The sequence below is a fragment of the Macaca fascicularis genome, chromosome 13 (genome assembly GCF_037993035.2).
Source record: "Macaca fascicularis isolate 582-1 chromosome 13, T2T-MFA8v1.1".
Taxonomy (NCBI): Eukaryota; Metazoa; Chordata; class Mammalia; order Primates; family Cercopithecidae; genus Macaca; species Macaca fascicularis.
This window is the reverse complement of record NC_088387.1, coordinates 79,063,299-79,080,505: the sequence shown is the minus strand read 5'-3', so window position 1 is coordinate 79,080,505 and position 17,207 is coordinate 79,063,299. Positions and strand designations below refer to the sequence as shown.

Below are 17,207 nucleotides of genomic sequence, written 5' to 3'. Positions count from 1 at the left end.
TCCAGCCTGGGTGACAGAGAGACTCCATCTCAAAAAAAAAAAAAAAAAAAAGGCCACACCTCCCTATGTGGTCCAGGCTTTCCAAAAGCTTATGGTATTGCAGGGTAGATGTAAAGTCCCTACTGCAAAACAAGACGTCTGAGGTCCAAGCAAAGTGGTGTGGGCTTTCTGAGGACAGAGTGAGCCACCCCAGTCAGGCAGCCAGGGAGGCTTCCGAGAATGGGCAGAAGAGCCCCCGCCTCCCTGTCCTGCCCTGAGTGGCTCTTCCCTGGAGAAGGCGGCTTGGTACCTGTAAACTGGTCAGATGGGGAAGCCTTTGGGGGCCTGGTCAATTGAGGGGACTGGTTTCTGTCTGCTGGGTGACAGGGGAGTGTGGCGTGGGTACAGAGAGGCTGCTAGGGAGCTCCCAGAGGGAAGGCAGGGTAGAGCCCTGGAGGGACTTAGAAGTGAGGCAAGGAAGGGAGAGACAGGGCTCAGAAGGAGAGAGAAGGCAAGAAATCGAGGTCTTCTACTTGGTCAGCATACCATTTTTCTGGGCTGTCATCCCTGACCACAGAGTCATTCATTCATTTATTCCTGTATGCCTGTCAGGTGCTGGGGTGACAGAGACAAAGGCCAGGTCCCTGTCCTCAGAGGTCACAGTTGAGTAAGGGATGATACACAGTACAGGGGTGACATCTGTGAAGTATGACGGGTGCATGGGGAGCATACATTGCTGGGAGAGGGCTGGGCTGGTCAGAAGGGGAGGCCTGGGCTGCTTCTTGTAGAGGTATGACAGGCACGAGGTATCCCTGGTACGAGGTATCAACAGGCACATGTGGGAGAGTGCTGAGAGATGGAGCTGGAAGGGCCAGAAGAGGTGTGGCTCTGCTAGTTGGGTGGGGTGGTTTGGATTTCTTCCAGAAGACAGCAGAGAGATTATACAGGAATTTAAGCAGCGCTGTGGAGGGATCAGCTCCAGGGTTTAGAAACATTAGCTGGGCAGTAGGAGAGAATGGTCTGGAAAGGGTGAGTCCAGGAGGAGACAGCAGTAACCCAGGCTATGCATGCAGAGAAATAGGGATAGGGAGAGGTGAACAAGTTCCAGAAGTCTTTTTTTTTTTTTGAGACGGAGTCTCGCTGTCGCCCAGGCTGGAGTGCAGTGGCCAGATCTCAGCTCACTGCAAACTCCGCCTCCCGGGTTCACGCCATTCTCCTGCCTCAGCCTCCCGAGTAGCTGGAACCACAGGCGCCGCCACCTCGCCCGGCTAATTTTTTGTGTTTTTAGTAGAGACGAGTTTTCGCCGTGTTAGCCAGGAAGGTCTCGATCTCCTGACCTTGTGATCCGCCCGTCTCGGCCTCCCAAAGTGCTGGGATTACAGGCTTGAGCCACCGCGCCCGGCCTAAGTTCCAGAAGTCTTTCGAAGGCCTGGCAGTCTCCAGTCATGCCTACAGGCTGAGCACAGCCCAGCTCATCTCAGATAAAACCTCTAATTCAAGTCCTACACGGAGCCCAGGCCTCTGCTTTGAAGAATCTCTTGACCCCAGTAGTCCAGCTCGGGACTGGCCCAGCGAATCCCAACCCCAATCTGCCGCCCTCATCCCAGAGGGATGCTCAGCCTACTGGACCTTGGCCTTTCCCTGGGGGACGGTGGGGCCTGTGAAGGGGGGAAGCCCTGAGGGGGGAAGCCCTGGGGCGGAACTGGTAGGCGTGGGGAGGCCCCCCAGGGCGCTGTGGCCACAGGGTGGCTGGAGGAGAGGAGGCAGGGGGCTGGGGAAGTGAGCCAGTAGGGAGCCGGGCAGGGTTCCAGCCCTGTGGGGCGGGCCTGAGGAGCCCTGTGGGGACCTAGAAAGTGAGGAGGAAGGAAGCAACCGGCCGCAGCCGCGCGGCACAGCCGCACATCACAGAAATGTGATGGGGAGGACAACAGGCGGTGATTCCTGGAGTGGGAGTTACCCCCTCCCCCAATTCTCAAACCCCAGACAGGAGTGAGCTGCGCTGCCCACTCCCCACAGCAGGTGGCGCCATCTTGCTGGGATTGGACTCGGGGCCTGTGCGGGCCTGGCTGGGACGCGCTCTGTGGAGAGGGACGCAACTGGAGCAGCTGGGGGGCATCTGTCATGCGCCTGGGACCCTCACGGGGCCTCCCTGCTCCAGTCCCGCCCGCCTGCCGGCCTGTCCCCAGCTCTCCTGCTTCTCCACTCAATCCCTGTTCTCCTTCCTGTTCTCCTCCAGCCCTCCATTCCTGCTTTCTGCTGGGGTCCCGGAGAGGGTCTGGTGAGCTGGTTCACTCCGAGGCATCCCCACGGGATAAGGGAACTCCAAGCCCAGCCCAGAGGGCGTTTGGTCATGGCTCGGCACCGTGGGGAGCCTCTCTAAGCAGCCCCCACTCCCAGGGTTTGCCTACATCCTATGCCCTCAGGAGGTGCTCAGTGCCCGGAGCTGGGGCTTGGGGTGGAGGGGTTCCTAGGAACATATATATGAGAAAGTGTCTCACTCTGTCTGTCACCCAGGCTAGAGTGTAGTGGCGCGATCACGGCTCACTGCAGCCTTCACCTCCCATGCCCAAGTTATTCTCTCACCCTGTCTCTACCAAAAATACAAAATCACAAAACATACAAAAAAAACCACACACACACACACACACACACTCACAAAAATTAGCTGGCCGTGGTGGCGCATGCCTGTAGTCCCAGCTACTCCGGAGGCTGAGGTGGGAGGATCACTTGCACCCAGGAGGTGGAGGTTGCAGTGAGCCGAGATTGCACCGTTGCACTCCAGCCTGGGTGAGGGAGTGAGACCTTGTCTCAAAAAAAAAAAAAAAAAGCAGTAACCCCGGCTATGCTTGGGTTGAGTAGGGACAGGAAGAGATGAATAAGTTCCAGGAGTCTTTGGAAGGCCTGGCAGGAAAAAAAAAAAAAAAAAAAAAAATGGGGAGGAGGGAAGGAAAGAAGGAAGAAAGGAGAGAATGAAGGGAAGAAAGGAAAAGAGGAAAGGAAGGAAGGAAAGAAAGAAACGGGGTCTTACCATGTTACCCAGGCTGGTCTTGAACATCTAGGCTCAAACGATCCTCTTGCCTCAGACTCCCAAAGTTAGGATTACGGGCAGAAGCCATGAGCCCAGCTCCTAGGAATCTTTGCTATGGCAAGGGGGCTTACTAATGAATGACAAAATAAATTACAACAGCTCTTGGGGAACATGCCTAGCATCTCTCAATCTCTCATCTTGCGTCAAGAAGGAAAACCTGAAGGGCTCAGGGGACTCCTACTGGGCCTCCCGGCCCTCCTGATTCCCCACTTCCTTTCTTGTTCTTGGGGCTGGGTTTCACACTGGTCACAAAGGAGGGGAGTGTCCCCCTTGCCAGTGGACAGATCTGTGTGGGCTGGTGATGGCAGAGCTGGCCTAGGTAGGGCACTGAGTTGGGGGTGACTGGTGGGAGTAGTGGGGCATGGAAACAGAGGATGCCCACCGCAGGACCCTCTCTGAAGGAGCAGGTGAGGGCTGGAGGGCTCAGGAGGGAAACTTCCATAGTTTCTAGGGTGGCGTCTTAGGGGCAGAGGGAAGGAAAGGGTCTGGCTGGTGTGAGTGGTGGCTGATCCAGAGAGGCTGTCGCCCAGCCCAGGACCCGTGGCTCCCAGCCTGCCCTTCTCCCCGGGTCCTGCACTCCCTAAGGACAGCTGCTATCATTTGTAGACTCTAACCTGGTATCGTGGCTTTGATAAGAATGAGGATATTTATGAGACAACAGGGCAGAATATTTTAGAGAAGGACTATCTGGTAGCACAGCGGTGTCTGTTCCCCTGGGACACCTGAACTCCGATACTACCTGCCCCCAAGTTGTCACTCATTCCCTCCCCTCAGCTGGGGTGGGTGGGAGGTGTTGTGGGTCCCTACATCTCGGTTCGATTTCAGCCTGAAATAAAAAGCCAACTTGTCACCCTTAGTCTTCCTAGGGATGGGATGCCTTCCCTGGGACGAGCTTCTGGTTCTGCTTGAACTTTTAGGCGGTCAGTGCAGCATAGACGGTAGTGAGTTTATGTTGACTGTGAACTCTTGTTTCAAAGCACACCTGGGCAGGGACAGGTGGGATGATGCCGAGAAGGCTAAGAGGGAGGAAATGTGAGCCAAGGGAAGAGATGAACATGTATCTGAGAAGGGAGGACCAGAGCAGTCAGGCAAGAAGAGGCCGTCACTGGCAGCTGCTCTGTCACTGCTGGGGAAAGAATGGCCAGGGCGCCCTGGCAGTGAGTGTGGGGCTGCCACAGGGAGGAAGGGCTGGGAGGCTGTGGGGAATGCACTTAAGGCTGGATCAGGAGGCAGTCAGAAACGTCCTTATCTGCTCCAAAACCTGGGGGCATGCCGGGGGCGGGGGGCGGTGAGGGGAGAGGAGGGATGATGATGAGTTCTCAGACATCTTGGGTAGCCAGCTGGAGGGAAGCTGGGCTGGCAAGGCTGACTTTGGGAACTGTTTTGTATCTGGAATTTTCTGACCAGTGTAGAAGTTGTCTCCTGAGTTGCTGTTCTGCAAGAATGTATTATATAACTTCTTGCCTGATTTGTGGCTGAGGGTGGCATTGCCAATAAACCTACTAACATGGCCCCTTGAGTGTGGTAGGGTCGGGAGTTGAGGCTCCCAGCCCACAAGGAGCTTCTCATGCAGCTGGGGAGGCAGCGCGAGTGCTCAATGAGATGTGAAGCTGTAGAGGAGCGTCCATGTGGGAAGTGCCAACAGGACGGGATGAGGGTGGGCTCAAGGCAGACTTCTTGGAGGAGGAAGGAGATTCTCAGATGGAGAAAAAGGATAGGTTTCCAAGATTATGAGAACATTGTAAGCAAAAGCACCAAGAAGGAGTGGAAAGTTTGGGGGATGGGGAGAGATGTGAGGACACTAAGAGCTTGGCATACAGAAGACACTCGAAGGAAGGAAGGAAGGGTAGGAGAGTGGGAAGAAGGAAGAGGGAGCTGAGAGTTGCTCTCATAGGGATGGGGGCAGGTCCCTGGTGTGACCAACCTCCATGAGCCAAGTTACGAAAGCACCTAGCTTGAGGAGCCCCACAGTGGACCCTCAGCTCACCAGCCTCCGTCTTAGGCTTGCTCACAGACATGAAGCTGGGGCTCGGAAACAGGCATGAGACTTCCCACCCACCCTTGTTTATCCTCCTCCAAGGCCTAGTGTCACCAGTGCCTTGCTGGGTAGCAGCTGCTCCAGTTCCCTGATGGAGATGGGGCTGTGTGTCACTCTGGGGTGACTGAGGGGCCACTAACCCTCCACCAAGATGGCAGCATAGCCAGACAGGAGGGCTTTTGTCTCATCTTGACCCTCCTGGGAGGCCTGGCCATGGCCCGAGTTTGCTCAGTGTTAATTATTGACCAGGTACCCAGGGACAGGGCCCCGCTGTCCAGCTGGATGGAGGGCACGTGGGGGTGGGGCCTGGGCCTCCCAGGGCATCGGGTGGGGCTCACCTGGGGCCAGGGGAGTGGAGGGCGCCGGCCTTGGGTAAGGATCGAGGAGCCCCAAACGCCTCCCCCACTGCTCCCCAAGCCCAGGATGAAATGTGGCAGAAAGTGCCCAGGCCAGGGTGGCTGGAGATTCTGCATGGAGAACATTCTCATTCTTACCCTCAGAAGGACAGGGAGGAGGGGGAGAAACACCTTTACCCCGAAAAGGAAGGAGACGACGGACAGAGAAGACCCCAGAATGAAGGTGTGAGGGTCCCTGAGCTGTGTGGAGCTGCATGCTTAGACCTGGAGGCCCCACCCAGAGCAGCACATGGCCACAGACACCCTCCTCAGGCCCTCTGATGGAAAACGCCAGCCCAAGAGGGTGTTAGGAGAGCTGATTCATTCTGGGCCAGAGGGAAGAGGGATGAGAGGCCCCCCAGCCCTGGCGGGACCACCTCTGGTTTCTGGCCCTGTGTGAATATGGCCTTGTCCACCCCATCAGGGAGGCCTCAGCCAAGAGCAAGGAGGAAGGTCCACAAAGCGATGTGTATCAAGAGGCAGGAGGTAGGAGAGGAGGGGAGACTGAGTGATGCTGTTTAGAGCAGGACCAGCTCTGGCGCTTGTTATATGCGTATGTGATCTTGTTTGATCATCCTAAATGGTGATGAGAGCAGAGTGCTATTACTATGGCCATTTCATAAATGAGTAAACTGAGGCATAAATTGTGCCACTTGTCCAAGTCCTGGAGCTGGGAAACAGCAAAGCAGAGGCAGTCTGATTCCTGACCTGGGTCTGGTATAACTCTGTTACCTGCAGGGAGCAGGGCAGAGGGACAGTGCAGGAAGGTTGCAGAGAAGAGGCCCAGCGAGCCCAGGCCTCTGGCTCAGGGCATGCCTTTGAGGTGGAGGCGGGGTGGGAATCTGGCTTCTCCATAGGGAAGGAGAATGTGTGCGCTGGCCTCTGGGTGTCAGGCAAGTGTGTCTCAGGCCGGCCTGTTCCCACAGCCCCCACCTCTTCCCCTGGGGCTTTACCTGTGAGAAGTCAATATTGATGTTTTATGGCCCAGGGTAAACACACATTTTTTTCCTCCCATGGAGGGTTTATCTGGTCTGGAGGGTTAATCAGTGACCACTTGGAGGTGGGGGAAGCCTCTGAGAAGAAAGCAGCTATTCAATTCCAGCCCTTCACCCAGCCTCTCCCCTTCCCTCCTCCCCACTACTACCTCCCCTCCCATCCTCCAGTGGGGACTGACCTGGCCCTGCAAGTGGGTGGGGGTAGGACATTTGAGAGTCTGAGGCTGGAGTCCTTGTGGGTGTGTTCAGGGGACTGTTAAGTAGGATGCGTCCAAGGAGAGTGTCCCTAGAGCCGCATTTGCCCTGAGCGCAGTGTTGGCAGGGCAGGTGGGCCCTGCATGCGGCTCTCATGGGCCCAGCCTGGTTAGGAGTGGGAGAGAGAGAAAATAAGTCTCGTGTCACAGAGCACTCAGAGTTGACCTGAGATAATATGGGTTGCTCCTCTTGAGAGCAGGGGCACTGGAGCACAGCATGGGGCCCGACCCTGCCTCTAACATGCTGTATGGCCTCAGACAGGTGGCTTCACGTCTCTCGGCCTCAGGTGCCTCCCATCTCCTCTAGGGTGGTTTTGAGAATCAAATGAGATCCTGTACTTGCAGAGGGGAGAACATAAAGACACTATGTAAAATTCAAATGGACCGTCGCCTCCTCTACCTTCCTTGGGAAGAGCATCGTTCATCTCAGGGCTTGATAGCCTTCTGCCTACAGAAACACAGTGATGGGTCAAGGGTTTAGAAAACTGAGGGCTCCTGAACATGTAAGGCTGAGATGAAGCAAGAGCTGAACGGTTCTGCGTGATAAAGCGAAAGGAATGCTGAAGCTGTGAGGGCCACTCAGGGGTGTGGTCAAAGCGCAAGAAATGGATGAGAACAGAGAGATAGCCGGCATCAGGAGAGAGAGGGAGACCTAAAGAATGTGGAGTAAGGACCGGCCAAGAAGTGCTGCCAGTGAGAATCCCTGTGGTGGGGAATAACCGACACATTTTGAAGACGTGATATGTGTTCTTGAAGTTGTTTTCAACCTTGTGCTATAATCACCCTCCATTCCTCCTGAACTTGACCAAACATTGGCCACACACAAGAGCCTTGGGTGTGTAGTTCATTGGGAGGGGCGAAAGAGAGATGGGCATCAGCTTAGAGAGAGGCGGTTCAGAGAGGGTACAGCAGACACAGGCTGAGAGCCACAACGAGGAGCAAAGTGACCTTGGAGAGCCCATTGAATTGAAGCACTCACTCCAAAGAACCCTCAGGGATGTTGGGAAATGGAAGGTGATTCTACAAAACCAGTGAACTTGAAGACATGAAGGCTAGAGACACCTTAGTTAAATAGATAAAGGGTGCTTTAGACACAAGTTGTATTATAAATGTCCATTATGATGGAATTGAGTTACGGTCTGAGAAAATGGGAGTTGAACATATGTGGTCACCTACCCTTATGGGCACTTGGCTGGGCCTATAAAGATGGTAAGATGTGGTCCTTGCCCCTCAAAGAGTTCTTTCAAGAGGAGACAGACTGTAGCAGGCATGACTGATTATCTCCCTACATCCCTTCCTCTCCCTACTTCTCATTTGCTAGAACCCCCATGTTTTTAGCTGGGCACATGGCAGCCCAGAATAAGGACTACATTTCATGGTCTCCCTTGCAATTAAAAGTAGCCCTATGACCAAGTTTTAGCCAGAGGGAGGTTGTCTTAGTCTGTTCCAGCTGCTATAACAAAACACCTAAGTCTGGGTAATTTATAAACAATAGAAATGTAATTTCTCACAGTTCTGGAGGCTAGGAAGTCCCACTGGCAGATGCAGTGTCTGGTAAAGGCTGCTCTCTGCTCCTTTTTCTTTTTTAAGACGGAGTTTCGCTCTGTCGCCCAGGCCGGAGCATGGTGGTGCGATCTCGGCTCACTGCAACCTCTGCCTCCCAGGTTCAACTGATTCTCCTGTCTCAGCCTCCCAAGTAGCTGGATTACAGGCACCCACCACCACGCTCAGCTAATTTTTGTATTTTTAGTAGAAACGGGGTTTCGCCATGTTGGCCAGGATGGTCTCGATCTCCTAACCTCAGGTGATCCACCTGCCTTGGCCTCCCAGAACACTGGGATTACAGGCGTGAGCCACCATGCCCAGCCACTCTCTGCTCGCAAGATGGCACCTTCTTGCTGTGTCCTCAGACAGTGGAAGGGCAAAAGAAAGGGACTAGGGTGCTCCCTTCAACCTCTTTTATAAGGTCACTGTATTAGTCCATTTGTGTTGCTATAAAGAAATACTTGAGGCTGTGTAATTTATAAAGAAAAGAGGTTTATTTGGCTCATAGTTCTGCAGGCTGTACAGGCATCACACCAGCATCTATTCAGCTTCTGGTGAAGCCTCAGATAGCTTACAGTCAGAAAGCTTACAGGAAGGAAAAGGAGGAGCCAGTGTGTCCCATGACAAGACAGGGAGCAAGAGAGAGAGAGGAGGAGGTGCTAGCCTTCTTTAAACACTCAGCTCTCACATGAACTTAATGGAGCAAGAACTTACTCATTACCACAGTGAGGGTATCAAGCTACTCATGAGGGACCGGCCCCCATGACTCAAACACCTCTTATTAGGCCCACCCCCAACATTGGAGGTCTCATTTCAACATGAGATTTGGAGGAAACAAAATATCCAAACCATGTCAGTCACTAATCCCATTCATGAGGGCTCTGCCCTTATGACTTAATCACCTCCTAAAGGCTTCACTTTTTAATACAATCACACTGGCAATTAAGTTTCAACACATTAATTTTGGGGGACACATTCAGACCATAGCAGAGGTGAACAGAAGGAACGTATACAACTTCTAAATTGCATGTTGTGTTGCATCTTCTGCCCTTCCTGTTCACTGGAATGAGAATTTGGGGGTGAATCATGTTGGATCCTGTGGCTGAGGACAACATTCTGGATGGTGGAGGTTCAAGACAAAAGAAGCTCAGAGCCCTGATGACTTCGTACAGCAGAACCATCACACCAGCTCAGCTCTCTCATGGCAGAGAAATAAAATTCTCTTGTTTAAGCTGCTATCATGTGTGGTCTTCTAGTTATAGCTGCCAAAATCTATTCCATAACTAATTCAGTATATCTGAAAGTAGAGTGCTGTCATAAAAGAGTCTCATAGACATGACACTGGCTTCATAGTGTACAGGAAAAATAAAATTCTAAGGCCCCTCAACTAGCTGATTGGACCCCTCCTCTCAGCCAAGGGTATTCCAAAGCTAACCTGAAAAACTAGTTCAGGCCATGAGGGGAAGGAGAAGCCAGGCGTGTCTCATTAACCTCCTCTCTTTTGGAATTACTGCTAGAACAGACTCTTCAAGTTTGATAAGAAACATTTACAGTCTATTCTCTCTGACGCCTGCTGCATGGAGGCTTCATTTGCTTGGTAAAACCTTGGTCTCCACAACCACTTACTGAAACCCAGACATTCCTTTCTATTGATAACTCTTTCAACCAATTACCAATCAGAAAATCTTTAAATCTACCGATGACCTCCACCTCAAATTGTCCTGCCTTTCCAGACCAAACCAATGTACACATTACATATCTTGATGGATGTCTCATGTCTCCCTAAAATGTGTAAAAGCAAGCTGTGCCCTGACCACCTTGGGCACACGTTGTCAGGCACTCCTGAGGCTGCGTGATGGATGCATCCTTAACTTTGGCAAAATAAACCTTTCAAATGGATTGAGACCTGTCTCAGATATTTTTGGTTTACAAAAGTCAGGTGAAGACATTGATATTGCAGACTAGCAAGTGGGTGTGTTTTGATTTAATTTAATTTAACTTAATTTAGCAGAGCTAAGTAATTAAACATGAGGCCAAAGTACGTAAGAAAGTGTCAGTCTTTTATTGCAAATATGCACACACTCTCGGGTGAGGTTCTCTGGTCCTCAGGTGTGGGGGGCCAGGGAAGTCGCGCCGGCGCTCTTGGGTGAGGTTCTCCGGTCCACAAATGCGGGGGCCGAAGAAGTCACGCAGGCTCCTGCCAGTGGCAGAATTTTATGCGTTGGTACTGGAAGGGGGAGGGCAGTGGGCGGGATAAGGGCGTGATAGGGGCGTCTCCATAGGCGTGGCCGGGTAAGTTTCGATCTCTTCGGATTGATATCATCTGGCACATGCTCGGTTGATCTGCATCTTCCTGGGGCGGGCTGCATTTTCCCGTGCACGGGAATGTTGGTGAGGAAGAACCTGGAAGCAACATGGATTGTGCCTTCTTGTTCACCTTCCTCCATCTTGTCCTTTCTCCCTCACCCAAACAGTCCAACCTCTTATTGATTATAAGAATTTGGCGGTGGCTCAAGCCTGTAATCCCAGCACTTTGGGAGGCCGAGACGGGCGGATCACGAGGTCAGGAGATCGAGACCATCCTGGCTGACACGGTGAAACCCCGTCTCTACTAAAAAATACAAAAAAAACTTAGCCGGGCGCGGTGGCGGGCACCTGTAGTCCCAGCTACTCGGGAGGCTGAGGCAGGAGAATGGCGTAAACCCGGGAGGCGGAGCTTGCAGTGAGCTGAGATCCGGCCACTGCACTCCAGCCTGGGCGACAGAGCGAGACTCCGTCTCAAAAAAAAAAAAAAAAAAGAATTTGGGGCGCCATTGTCTGCCTGGCTGCTTCCTGCTGTTAGGGGGCGTAGTTAGGGTCTGAGGTTGGCAGTTGGGTGTAGGGATGCAGGAGCATTTGGTTGAAGGTGACTCGGGTGATCTCTTGGACCTTGGCTCAGAGAAATTTTATTAAAATGGGAGCAAGACATAACATAAGGCAGAGGATTAGTATGGGAATTAGGAAATCACAAAGGACACCTTGCCAAGCTAGGTCTTCTATGAGAGTAAAAAGTTGGGAAACCTACTGGTTGGGGGATGGGTCGGGAAGGAGGGTATCTATGGGGTTTATGAGGGAAAAGTCAGTTAAGATGAAGAATGGTGAGGAAGCAGGAAAATTTGAGGAGGGTGTTGATCCTTGAGTAGAACCTGGTCACCTGGAGAAAGGGAAGGGGAATAGATGTTTTGAGTTAGGTTAAGATGTCTCGTCCCAAGAGGGGGGTGGGACAAGAGGGCATGATGAGGAAAGAGTGGGCAAAGCATGCATAGTCCAGGCAGTAATTTAACATTGGGGTCTGGTGAGGGTTAGATGGTTCACCCTAACTACTGAGATAGTGGATGGCTGGCTAGGACCTCCATAGGTTGACAAAACAGAATAGGTAGCCTCCGTATTGATGAGAAAAGAAATTGGCTTACCCACTATCTGTAGAGTTACCCTAGGCTCAGCGAGGGTGACCGGGGTCTCCGAGTGTGGGCACCGTCAGTCGTCGTCCAGGTGTAGGAGCTGGAAGGAGCCTTCCGGCCTTTGAGGAGAAGCACCACGTTGAGGCACAGTGCCTGCCCTGCTGGCAGGGCAATCAGACTTCCAATGTCCTTCCTGTCGGCAGGTTGGGCACGGCGTGGTAGGCAGGCGAGGATTTGGACACTGTTTTGCCTAATACCCAGTTGTGCCACACTTAAGGCATGGACGAGACGGAGTGGCCGGCTTGGCCTGGGGACACTGGTTTGCCTAGTGTCCTGGGTCTCCGCATTTATAGCAGGAGCCCTTGGGAGACTTGCTCTGTGTCTTCCCTGCCGGCAGAGTGGGCAATGTTGGTTGGAGGGCAGCCACTAGAGCTTGCACCTGAAGCACAGCCCTTCTTTTCTCCTTGTCTAGCTCTGCGGCCTCAGCTGCTTCTTCTCTGGAGTTAAAAACTTTAAAGGCCAATTTTACTAAGTCCTGTATGGGGGTTTGAGGCCCATCTTCAACCCTTTTTAGCTTTTTTCGAATATCTGAGGCTGACTGGGAGATAAAATAGGAGGCTAGGACAGCTGCTCCGGCTGGGGAGGTGGGGTCTAGCCGAGTAAATTGGGCTAGTGCCTTTGTAAGGCAATTTAGGAAGGAAGCCGGGTTCTCATCTGGGTGTTGGATAACTTCCTTTAATTTATCAAAATTGACCACTTTGTTAAAGGCTGCCTGCATACCGGCTAAGAGACATTGAATCATAATGTCTCTCCTATGGCAGCCAGGCTGCTGTGGTTGGTAGTCCCAATCTGGTTCTATGGACGGGACAGCCATCTCTCCTAACGGGAAGGTGGCGTTGGTTAAATGCCATTGATCTGCATGTTGCCTGGCGGCTGCGAGAATGCACTCTCTTTCCTCTGGGTTAAGAGTGGAAGTAAGAATGACATGTAAGTCATGCCAGGTAAGGTCATATGCCTGGCCTAGGTATCGAAACTCTTTGGAATATTAAGTGGGGTTGGCTGAGAAGTCGCCAAGTCGTTCTTCAATTTTGGAAAGGTCAGCCAGGGAAAAAGGGACATGGACTCCAACCACGCCTTCGGCTCCAGCAACTTCTCGGTGGGGGGGGGGCAACAAACTAGCAGGGGAGGTTGGAACAGACTGACCAGTAGGGTAGGTTAAGATAGGCTGACTGGTAGAGGGGGTTGGGGCAGGCTGACTGGTAGGGGCTGACTAATGGGGGCCGCTACCGCGGTCTTGGAGTGAGTGTGGACAGAAATGGGAGAGGTAAGAGGAGTGGCTGAGGGAGGAGTGTCGGGCGGGGCGATGGGAGCTCCATAGGGAGGGGTGAGAGGAGTGGCTGAAGGAGGAGCATTGGGAGGGGCGGTAGGAAGTCCATAGGGAGGGGGGTTGAAAAGTCGGGAGGGAGGTCGCCTGCCATCGGCCCCATCTGAAATGGAGGTGGAATCCTCCTCAGTTGCTGAGGTGGGGGCCAAGGGCTGGGTTTAGGGGTTTAGGCTAACAAGACCTGGGCCATTTAACACCGGGCGCACAGGTCTGGGCAAGAGCGCAAGTCCTAAAAGCCTTGAACATAGATAATTTCTGACCACTTTCCGAGCCTCTGGCAGAAATTAGAGAGATCTAATTAAAATGTTACGGTCTAAGGTGCCTTCAGGCGGCCGTTGAGACTGGTTGTCTAATTTATATTGTGGCCACGCCACAGTGGAGGGTAAAATCAGTCGCTTTCATTTAAGATGTTGCTGTAATTGTAAAGTTTTGAGATTAGTTAGAAGACACCCTAAAGGGGTGTCTCTAGGTATTTTGGATTGGGGATTTCCTATTGCCTTTCTCTCGCCTATAGGCGGAAACCGAACTCTACCTGGCTACAAAGCATCCTTTGGAGCCACTAGAGACCGGCACTAGAGACCGGGAGGCTCCTGGAGCCGGAATGGAGATTACCTCCAGGCGGACGTCTCCGTCCTGGACGGGTCTCACACGGACTGGAATGGAGTTCCTTTGGGCAGACGTCTCTACCTTTGGGAACTCTCCTGTGGGTCACCTGTGACCAAAAAACCTTGGGCCTGCACAGGACTTCTGGCCAAGGAGTATGAGAGGGAGGCAAGAGATACTCACCCCTAGGAGACTTGGAGGTGTGGAAAGCAATGTCTAGGTCCTGGTCCGTCCACGGCGTGGAAGGAGGAGGCTCCTTGGACCTTAGGGGGCCCTGAGGAGGGGTCTCCTCCCGGGTTTTTGGCATGCCACAGTGGAGAGGAAAATTAGCCGCTTTTGTTTTAAATCTTGAGCTAAATGTAAGGCTTCCAAGTTTTGGAGGAGACACCCTAAAGGGGTATTCGTAGGGATTTTCGATTGTGAGGTTCCCATTGTTTAACTACCAGAAATGGAAACCCACCTCATGCAGTGGCAAAGCATCCTTTGCCGCTGCTCGAGACCAGGGGCTCCTGGAGCCACTAATGGAGAATTGAGGAACTTCAAGATGGACGTCTCCGAGTTGAAGACCTCACTGCGCCACAGGGTGGCTACGTCCTTGGGCGTACGTACGACTCTAGGCCAAGGACACGGAAACGGACGGAGATGGTTAACAAAGGGAAGTACTCACCGAAGGAGAAATTCTCAGAGCGGCACCAGTGGAAAGCTGGAACACTTGTTCGGTGTTGGTGGCTGGTTGGGTTGGGAGCCGGTTTGCTGGGGAGGAGGTTCCTCAGACCCGTAGGGGATGTTGAGGAAGGGTCTCTTCCCAGGTCGGGTTTTGGCACCAGCTGTTTTGTTTCTCTATTACTACTATTAATAGACGCAAAGACTAAATATCAATAAAGGCCAAAAACGAGCGAAGAAAGTGGCAGCCTTTTATTTGCAAATATGCATACACTCTCGGGCGAGGTTCTCTGGTCCTCAGGTGTGGGGGGCCAGGGAAGTGGCACCGACGCTCTCGGGTGAGGTTCTCCGGTCCACAAATGCGGGGTCCGAAGAAGTCACGCTGGCTCCTGCCAGTGGCAGAATTTTATGCGTTGGTACTGGAAGGGGGAGGGCAGTGGGCGGGATAAGGGCGGGATAGGGGCGTCTCCATAGGCGTGGCCGGTTAAGTTTTGATCTCTTCGGATTGACATCATCTGGCGCATGCTCGGTTGATCTGCATCTTCCTGGGGCGGGCTGCATTTTCCCACGCACGGGAATGTTGGTGAGGAAGAACCTGGAAGCAACATGGATTGTGCCTTCTTGTTCACCTTCCTCCATCTTGTCCTTTCTCCCTCACCCAAACAGGTGACCCTTATTATGCTCTGGCAAAAGACTCGGTAAAACTGTCATCTGTGGTCCTCTGGCAGGGAGACCACATGATCTCTGAGCCTGTAACTCTAGGACAACTTGAGAATCAGCGAGTATCGACTACTTGCCGCTTTCAGCAAATTCCTGGAAAAGAGAGGTGAATGCAATGGAGTTAAACCTGGCCAGTCTGCAAGAAGAGAGGGAAGGAAATATAGTTCGGCCAAGAGAACCCACTGCCTGTTGCCTGTAATCTAAGTTGACTGGGAGTCTCGGAATTTGGAGCTTTGAAGAGATAGAAGACCCAAGCGCCTTCTAGATCCCAAAGGGAAGCAGTGACCTAAGTTGGTGCTGCAGAGACAGCTGTAGTGGGAGGTAAGATGATGGCCCTGAGCCATTCTCAGGCTTTACCAGTTAAGAATTCTCTACCAGACAATGGGAGCCAGCCAGTAGCCAAGATCAGATTAAGGGTGTTCCCTTTCCACCCAACCCTATTGTCTCAGATGGCCTGAAGATAACTGCCATTCAGCTGAGAGAGGGGTCTGGGGAGAGCACAGACGCCAGTAAAAATAGAACCAGAGTTTTCAGACTGGCAAACTCTGTCAAGACAAGACCTTTGGCTGGAGTTACCTGCACATGGAACTGACTAGAAGCAAATAGTTTGGAAGCCTGAAAGAAGTATGTTCTCCAATGCCCACTTCAGATGTAGGATGATAACCTAATGAGAGCCCCCCAGAGGGCAAAACCAGGGGCCAAAGAAAACACTGGACAAGGGAGTGACTTCCAGAAAATGGAAGAGCAAAGAGTCTTTATAATTTCTAACTGGCATTATTTGGTAATTGCTATAGACTGGGGCCATCTGTGCAGTTCCCATTGTTTGATTTTCCAAAAGAGATGTTTTTTAATTGTGGTATGTGGTTCCTGTTCTATCACTCCATCCCACGATATTCCATCATTATGTGTTTGGGGAGGGTGGGGGCAAATGACGTGTCTTTCAATGTGCTGGTCTCCAGGCCACAAGTAGCCACATCCGGGCCTGACTGAGGTGTACGGCACAGGACAGTGTGGGACTTGAGATGGTTTTCCTCCAAAGGTAGTGTTTGTCTTTTGTGTGTGAAAAGAAAAGTGATAGTTGGGTGGCTAAATTGGTGAACTGTGGCAGAGACTGATAATGTACCCCAAGATCCACTTTTCCCTTGCCTCTCATAATAGTCTAGCACCTGACTTTTAGTGAAACTCATGGACCCCGGATAAAATGCATTCTCCCGTCTCCTTTGCAGTCATATGTGGCTGTAACTAAGTTCTAGCCAATGGGATGTGAATCAAGTGCTGGTACAAGTCTAGATCATGCCATAAAAAGGCAGGAGACACTGTCCCCTTCCCCTGTCCTGATGGCTGGAAGGTGGACTGTTGGAGAGGCACGCTTGACCGTGGAAGGGGCTTGCCTCTCAACAACATTGCAGAGCTGAACAAGCCATGCCACTTAGGACTTGGATGCGAGACAGAAATGAACTTGGTTAAACCACTGGTATTTGGGGATTCTCTTGTTATAGCAGCTGAGCATTAAACCTAATGTAGTTGCACCTTAATTAGTACAATACAATGAAATAAACGCACTAGTATGGGCATGTGCAAGGCGCCATGGGAGTGCAGTGAAAATGGTGATTAATTAACTCTGTCTGGGAGAAATCTGGGAAGTCTTCCAGTAGGGGGTGATATTTGAACTGAGTCTTGAAGGGTAGGAGAATTATCCAGATGCACAAGGAATGTGAAAGGGGAGGATGTACTTGACAGTTGGGCAGTTTGAGCAAAAGCTTGAAGTGATGAAAGCACCTGGTGAAAGGTCCAGAGTCATAAGGAGGGGGCAGGGTCCTGGAAGACAGGACTGTGAGGGAGATGGGGTGGTTGTGAGAGAGCTTGAACCTCCTGTTACAGAATTTAGACTTTACCATTTGGAATCACTCAGGGGCTTGACGAGGAAGGAATGCTATCTGATTTCTTTTCTTTTTTTGAGATGGAGTCTCACTCTTGTCACCCAGGCTGGAGTGAGGGCCCCGATCATAGCTCACTGCAGCCTTGACCTCCTGGCCTCAAGTGATCCTCCCACCTTAGCCTCTCAAATAGCTGGGACTATAGGCATACACTACCATGATCAGC

At 52.1% G+C, this 17,207-nt stretch overlaps 1 long non-coding RNA gene across 3 annotated transcripts; it reads right to left on the bottom strand.

Annotated features, from left to right (window-relative positions):
- Positions 1-10,315: 10,315 nt before the first annotated feature.
- On the bottom strand, positions 10,316-15,036 carry LOC123568392 (uncharacterized). Of its 3 annotated transcripts, none has more exons than XR_010580483.1 (3): positions 13,905-14,468; positions 11,747-12,121; positions 10,316-11,487 (listed from the first exon to the last, which is right to left on the bottom strand). It is a non-coding gene; the product is annotated as an uncharacterized lncRNA (long non-coding RNA). The 3 variants fall into 3 exon arrangements; XR_012421761.1 differs by having other exon boundaries at positions 10,319-11,487; positions 11,747-11,853; positions 14,389-15,036; XR_010580482.1 differs by having other exon boundaries at positions 10,320-11,487; positions 11,747-11,853.
- Positions 15,037-17,207: the final 2,171 nt, after the last annotated feature.